We start from the raw sequence: 8,161 nt of genomic DNA on the forward strand, positions 1-8,161 counted from the left end.
CTTATATGTGGAATCGAACAAACAAACAAAAAGTCAAACTCTTAGGAACAGAGTGCAGAAAAGGGGTTTCTAGGGCCTGGCAGCAGGGGAGGAGTGAACAGGGGAAATACGGAGAGGTGAGTAAGGGGGTACAAACCTTCAGCTAGAAGATGAGTAAGGTCTGAGGATCTAATGTAAAACACAGTGACTGTTATTGCTAATACTGTCACTGCGAATATTGTGTCATTGCAAAAGGAAAAGTAAGACAGGTGGGAAGATGAAATGATATAAAACCTAAAAGAGGAAGAGCGTTGCTAAGAGTTAGACTCAGTATGTGTGAAATGGCACTGTATTATTAGGTCTGTCCCAATTATTAATTGTATGGAATCAGGCTTTTTCAATAAAAATTTTTAAGTCTATTTATAAATTTTGAGAGAGAGAGAGAGAGAGTATAAGTGGGGTAGAGCCAGAGAAGGGGGGAGAGAGAATCCCAAGTAGGCCCCACAGTTAGCATGGAGCCTGATGTGGGGCTTGAACTCATGAACCATGAGATCATGACCTGAGCTAAAACCAAGAGTCAGATGCTTAACCGAATGAGCCACCCAGGCACCAGGTTATATTAAATTTTGAAGCACAGAAGTCAACAATGTAGGAGTATAAAAACAGGGTTGTTTTTTAACTGAAGTGGGTTTATTTATTTATTATTATATTTTTTTAATGTTTATTTATTTTCAGAGTAGGGGAGGGGCATAGAGAAAAGGTGAGAGAATCCCAAGCAGGCTCCATGCTGTCAGCACACAGCCTGACACAGGGCTCAGTTCCACGAACTGTGAGATCATGACCGGAGCTAAAACCAAGACTCAGACGCTTTGCTGATTGAGCCACGAGGTCACCCATAAAGTGTGTTTATTTTTATCAATGTTTTAGCCAATAGCAAAGGTTGAACAAACCAAATATTTCTCTAAATTATACAAGTTTTAGAGCTATATACTTTTCCAGGGAAATCAATGATATCCCTACAAAGATGTTTTAGAACAAAAACCTCAGAAATATGAAAACCTGTGAAATTCATGGCAAAGATAATCTATACTTTGTCTCATCTAATTTCAAAACTGCAAAAAAGGTTTAAAAATGCATCAATATGGAATATCAAAAAGATGAACATATCTAAATATCCCTATCATAAGTGATTTATTAAGCTGACAAGAACAGATACTACTACCCCTGATCTTAGCCAAAAGGCTGAGAAGCGATATAAGTGGTTTAAAATATCCAGCTTTCAGGGCGCCTGGGTGGCTCAGTTGGCTCAGCGTCCAGCTTCAGCTCAGGTCATGATCTTGGCATTCATGGGTTTGAGCCCCGCGTCAAGTTCTGTGCTGACAGCTCATAGTCTGGAGCCTGCTTCAGATTCTGTGTCTTATCTGTCCCTCCCTCACTTGTACTCCCTCTGTCTCTCAAAAATGAACAAATGTTAAAAAAAAAAAAAATAAATATCCAGCTATTTTATAAAGAACTATCAAGTATCAGGGAGTCACTGTACATCTAGTTTTTTTGGCACTATTGTCATTGGAAGTGACATACAGAAAGGGTTGAACGGTGCCTAGTTCTCCTTTTCTGGTAGGAACCACTGCCTCATGTTTTCTACTTCAACCATACAGAATTAAATGTCCCGTTAAGGGCAGTAGGGGAGAAGAACCAGAGCTGTTAATCTTAAAATTCACTTTGCTAGCAATGTATTATATATCACTAATCCAAGGCAATGATACACCTTTAATTGCCTGACAAGTTAATTAATCAGATTCAGCTATTAAAAATTTCAGATCATTTAACCTAGGAATGAGTTCTATTAGATATAGGGCTACAGAGAAAATGCATTAGGTATCCAAACAATTTTCAAACATTCTAAGCACTTTAAAAGCAAGGAATACCAACCAAAATTCCAACACCAATATTATAAGTCTCTTCTTTGCATCATAGGATTTCAAACCCTGGTGGCAAATTACCACAGTCAGTGTTATATTCATCCTTTAAAGTAGGTTGAGTTAAGGTCCATGAGAACTATCAAGTGAGAAGCTTCTGCAAGAATTTGGAGGAGGAAGAAATACAGGCTATAGGTCACAGCTGTTTGTGCTCCTTCTTTAAAATGTATATATGTTCCAAGGGCATGAGGTTTTTAAAAATTTTTTTAACATTTATTTATTTTTGAGAGAGAGAGAGAGAGAGAGAGAGAGAGAGAGAGAGAGAGAGAGAGAGAGATCATGAGCAGGGGAGAGGCAGAGAAAGAGGGAGACGCAGATCTGAAGCAGACTCCAGGTTCTGAGCTGTCAGCACAGAGCCCGACGCGGGGCTGGAACCCGTGAACTGTGAGATCCTGACCTGAGCCAAAGTCGGACGCTTAACCGACTGAGCCTGCCAGACACCCGGGCATAAGTTTTTAAACAGGCCATTTTACCCTTGAACTCTGGTGGTTCTTATCCACGGATGAATAGAGTTAATGCTCCATCTAGTCAATTCCTTGTATTCACTTAACGGCCAATCATGGGGGAAGAGAGCAAATGACGTTGACCGAAAAGTCCAGGATTGACTTCAGACGTACCTGGATCCAGGCACCCAAATCCTATGTGTGTCTTGGTCTGTGGCTTCTGCTTTCACCTGCTTTCATTCTAAGACATTCTAATGCTGCTTTCATTCTAAGGCAGATTCTTCTTGAGTGGTGTCCAGATGAACCACCAATAAGTCCAGACCTAAATCTCTAAGATTATGAACGGTCATTGAAAAAGGAGCGTCTCTTTTTCTCTAGCCCCAGCAAAGCTCAGGTTTACTGGCTTTGATTGGCATAGCTAGTCATGTATTCAGCCTTGAAACAGTCACGAAATTTGGGAAGATGCTGCGCTCTCAAAGGCCAGGACTTGGTGATGTGCCTACCCTTGGAACCACAAAGTGAAGTCAACACTACTAAACAACACGGGCTGAGAGCATAAAGGTGGGTGCTCCAAGACAAAGTTCAATGGGAATTGATACTAAGCATGCAAAACCTAATGAGTTTTAACCAGGGTGGTGAAGACAAATTAAAAATGAACAACAACAACAACAACAACAACAACAACAACAAATCAAATCAGATTCAAGAATGTTCCAAGCAGGAAACTAATGATTTTGATAGTATGAATAGAAAGAAGGAGTAAAAAAATGATGGTGCTGTATATTAATGGACTCATCTAAGGTCAGATACAGAAAAAAACAAATCTAATGGAGGGATTATGCTCTGATTTAGAGCCAGGGCCTTTCTGGGAAATAATTTGGAATAGAGACTTATTAGGACTTACTAGGTTATTGTATTAGCCAGGGTTCTTTAGAGAAATAAAAGAGGATGTGTGTATAAATAGAAACAGACAGACAGATACACACACATACACACAGAGTTTTAAAGGAACAGGCTCACATGATTGGGGAGCTGGTAAGTCCAAAGTCTGTAGTTGGTCTGGGCACCCAGAGAAGAGCTGATGCTGTAGCTCGAGTCTGAAGGCAGTCCAGAGGCGGAATTTGATCTTCCTTGGGGTTCATCAATCTTTTTAAGGCCTTCAATTGATTGGATGATGCCCACTCACATTATGGAAGGTCATCTGCTTAATTAAAAGTCTACTGATGTATATGTTAACCATACCTAAAAAAATACATTCATAGCAGTATCTAGAGAAATGTTTGACCAAAAACTGGATACCATTGCCTGGCCAAATTGACAAAGAAAAGCAAACATCCCAGTCACCCACTTGAATTCTGAATGATCTCCATACTGAGCCAGAGGGGAGTTGGCCTCCCAATGGCTTTCCAATAGCAAACTCCAGACCAATTCAATCAAATAGCCGGGGCTGAGGCCCAGGTCAGGTGATTTGGGTAAGAGACCTGATCCAAGGAGACCTGGTGTTCCACAGGTTGTCCCAGCGCGCATCCAAGGTTGAGGGCCATCCCCTGGAGAGCAGTGACTCTCCAAGCATGGCTTCCAGATTAGCCACTTCTGCCTCATCTGCAAACTTGATAGAAATGTGAATTCTTTGTCCCTACTCCAGACTTACTAAGTCATAAACTGTGGGTCCCACCCTGTGCACAGTCTGTGGTTAATGAGTCCTCCAGGTGATTCTGATGCATGCTCAAACTTGACAACCACTGGTCTAGAGTTCCACAACACAATGCTAACAAGCACCAGAGCCTAACATTATACCTCCACTCTCTTTTCTCTTAGTTAGCAGGGCAGGTCTGTTAGTAAGCCTTTGGGTGAAAGAACTGGTTAAGGTTTGCTTAAGTAATGGAATGTTTGTTGCAAGGATCTGTGTGAATATAAAGGAATTTTGACTGTGTGGCCACGTTTCATTCAGAGTGGGTAATTTCAAGATACAACAGGTATACTAATCTGACAGCAGCTCTGGAGGCTCAATGACAGCTTCAAGAGCTTTTGCCTCCCAAGTTTGTATAGGTCTAGAACCCTAACATGCATTAGCTTTTCTGTCACTTCCTTTTTTACAAATCCCTGAATTCTTTCTTTTGTGACTAGCCTAAATTTCTGAAATAAGGGTGCCTGGGTGGCTCAATCGGTTAAGTGTCCAATTTTGGCTCAGGTCATGATCTCATGGTTTGTGGGTTTGAGCCCCACTTTGGGCTCTGTGCTGACAGCTTAGTTTGGAGCCTGCTTTGGATTGTCTCCCTCTCTCTCTCTTCCTCCCCTGCTCATGGTCTGTCTCTCAAAAATAATTAACATTAAAAAATTTAATTTCTGAAATAATCTGATAGGCTCAGTTAATCTTTCATCACTTGGTGATGTTTCTTTTAATATTTGCCGAACTTGTAAGCTTTGCTAGCCAAATTGGCTTTCCTTGGGTCAGGTCGCTTACCAAGACCAATCGGTTGGGACCAGGGGAAAACAAAATGCAGAGTAAGAATCTCTTAGGGCCATTTCCCTTAAAAGGTCTGAGGATACTCCTTTGTAGGTTACGTCACACAGTGGAAAGCTTGGTCTGTTGGGGATATTTACTTGTTCTAGGACTCTTAAATTTATGGGTAGTTCTTTGATACAAATAGATATCAAGGACAAATTAAGCATTCAACTGTAACATTTTAGAGATGAGTTGGAAACTTCCGGAATGTTTTCCTTTCAATTTTTGCTATAGGGAAGTGTTCTTGTGACCATTTTAGAAATGCCATGAGCTATATGATTTTGGAAAATAATCTTATTTGCACGCACCAGCTTGTAGGGCCTGTATTTTATGCAGAAATGCTCTTTGAAGTCCCCTTCACCAAGGCATAAATGACTAAAGCTTATTGCTACTTTCTAAAACCCTATTTACCAAAAAGAAAAAACAAAACTCAAGCGATAGTTTTCTCCAGATCATCAGATTGGCCCTCCAGGCTCTCTTTTAATAATTGATCTGACTTCACTATACTAAGCTGAACTGAAACACAGAAAAGTCCAATCCAAATTGAAAGGCTAACTAACCTTTGGGGAAGACATGAGTTTGTTATTTAAAAACCTTAATGATGCCACAGTTCACTGAAAATCCTGAATCATTTTACCTCTCTTAATGCGAAATTTAAATTTGTACTTCACCTGGATCTTTGTAGAACCCATTTACATGGTACCAGGATTGGCACTATTGATTACTTTAGCTTATGCTACCAAATAACAAATTCAATTAAAAACAAAAAAAATGTTTTTTTAACATTTTATTTATTTTTGAGAAAGAGATCATGAGCAGGGGAGGGAGAGAGAGAGAAAGGGACACACAGAATTGGAAGCAGGCTCCAGGCTCCAAGCTGCCAGCAGAGCCCGATGTGGGGCTTGAACCCACAAACTGTGAGATCATGACCTGAGCTAAAGTTGTACGCTCAACTAACTGAGCCACCCAGGTGCCCCACAAATTCAATTTTATTTTATTTTATTTTTAAATGTTTTATTTATTTTTGATATAGAGAGAGACGGAGCACGAGAGGGGGAGGGGCAGAGAGAGAAGGAGATACAGAACTAGAAGCAGGCTCTAGGCTCTGAGCTGTCAGCACAGAGCCTGATGTGGGGCTCAAACCCACGAACGTGAGATCATGACCTGAGCTGAAGTCGGAGGCTTAGCCGACTGAGCCACCCAGGCGCCCCCAAATTCAATTTTAAAAGTAACTGTAAGTAAAAACTACTTTGAAGTCCAGTTCATAAACTTGGGCTACCATAATTAAAATGAAACTTTAATTTGGATTTATCAAACCAGTTGGTAACTGCTGATAACAAAGGATACTTACAGAGATCCTATTTATGTTTTGAATTGTTTCAGGTCTCCTTTTATAGGCCATACTCTTCATGAAATTCTCTTAAAAGGACAAAGATCCTAACAATCCTCATCCATGTCTAGTTTTTACACTATTTAAGAAAAAATGTTCCCTCACATCAAAATGTGTCTCTGAAAAGAAGTGAATAAAAGAAGTATCATCCAAGTTTACAATGAAAATCATGAGCCAAACTTTTGTGTTTTCATGCATTATCTGTTGAAGTTGGGACTACTGGAAGGTTTTAGACATCTTAGCAATGTTTGTAAGCATTTTGCTTTTAGTATTTATTTCAAAACCATAGATGAAGATTATGGTAACTCCTTAATAAAGCATTTGTTTGCTTATAAATTAATATGAAATGAGAAAACTGAAGTTTTTAAATCATTGTTTCACATTGACATTTTCCCCTCATGGTTTCAAGGGGAAAAATTTAATATGGTTAGTTGTGCTACTGATAGGGCTGTAATTAAATACTTTTAAATTGCACTTAAAGATGCAATATTACTAGCCCAACTAAGTTAATAATGTTTTACTAGGTAAATCTCCATTATCTTCTAGAAGTTAGATTATCTTGGTAAAATTAGTCAATCATCACAGCGATGCCATTGCAAATAATCTATAAGTAGGGGATATATATTCCTCAGGAGTTTATTACACCTTTCAAACTAAGTGTTCTGTGAAGCATTTGACAGTTTTTAAGCAGATAAAAAGCATTATTTTACCAAGTCTCTCCACTTAATAAAAATAAGTGAGGGTTGCCTGGCTGACTCAGTAGGAAGAGCATGTGACATTTGATCCCAGGGTAGTGAGTTCGAGCCCCACACAGGGTGTAGACATTACTTAAATAAATGAAACCCAGAAGTGCCCATGTATATTTTCATATCCTCCCTCATATTCTTGAAAAAAGAAACCTGGTTGACTACTATTGGGTGAGACCTAAGAATGTGACAGAGAGAAATCATTTTCCTCCAGGGTTCTTTAAAATATTCCACTTCAGTGTAATTACTAGTGCTCACAGTTTAATTTAGAAGAGATTAAGCATTAAGTAGTAGCAGCAGAGTTTATTTACATCAAGATACCAGCAGATGTCAGCAAAAACTAAGGCAGGGCCATCTCTGTACAAGGATATTCCTAATGCCAACAGAAAACCTCTGATTACCAAAGTGCAGTCCATTTAAGACCCGCGGTTTTATACATTGTTACCTGACCCAGGACCGGTGGGGCTGAGAGACCACAGTGGGATCTGCCCTTTCAGGGCAGCAACAGCTCTTCCCAAGAACTGACTGCTCAGATTTTGTCCAACAAAACCCACCTGCAACACTGTATAGCAAACTAAACTATGCTTCAGACAGCCATCCCGGTTTAAGAAAAAAAAACAACAACAATAAAACACAACAAAACATTTTCTTTTTTGCTTTACGTAACACTCCTATTCCCCTAGGCTCTCTGACATACATTCAGAGAGTGTTGGAGAGGACACGGATGCATTTCTCTGGAGAATTTCCTGTCAGATGGTAGATTAGCTTGTTAAACAGATGTAGACATCATATTAAAAAAAATAGAAGAAACTCGTGAATAATATTTCAAAGGTAACTGTTTTCTTATACTCGTAAAAGAAATAAAAAGAAGATGACATGGGATGCCATTTATTTCAAATATAGAAATGCACTTTTTAACGTTTGTGACCAACACTGTGTAAGACCAATGTTCATGGCCTTACATTAGCTTCTCAAGCAGGAAGCACATACAGCAGAAGGGAAGAGCTCTTGTCACTTTTATTTTTGCTTTTTAGATTAATAGTATTCTAAAATAATTCAGCCACCTTGAACCATACTTATGGAAAATATAAAAAGAATTTAGATGATTTCATTGTATT

General features: G+C 39.3%; 1 pseudogene; it reads right to left on the minus strand.

The window, feature by feature from the left end:
- Positions 1–1,098: 1,098 nt before the first annotated feature.
- Positions 1,099–1,233, minus strand: LOC115272947 (annotated as a pseudogene).
- Between the last annotated feature and the right edge of the window lie 6,928 nt (positions 1,234–8,161).

Source organism: Suricata suricatta, chromosome 11 (assembly GCF_006229205.1).
Source record: "Suricata suricatta isolate VVHF042 chromosome 11, meerkat_22Aug2017_6uvM2_HiC, whole genome shotgun sequence".
Taxonomy (NCBI): domain Eukaryota; kingdom Metazoa; phylum Chordata; class Mammalia; order Carnivora; family Herpestidae; genus Suricata; species Suricata suricatta.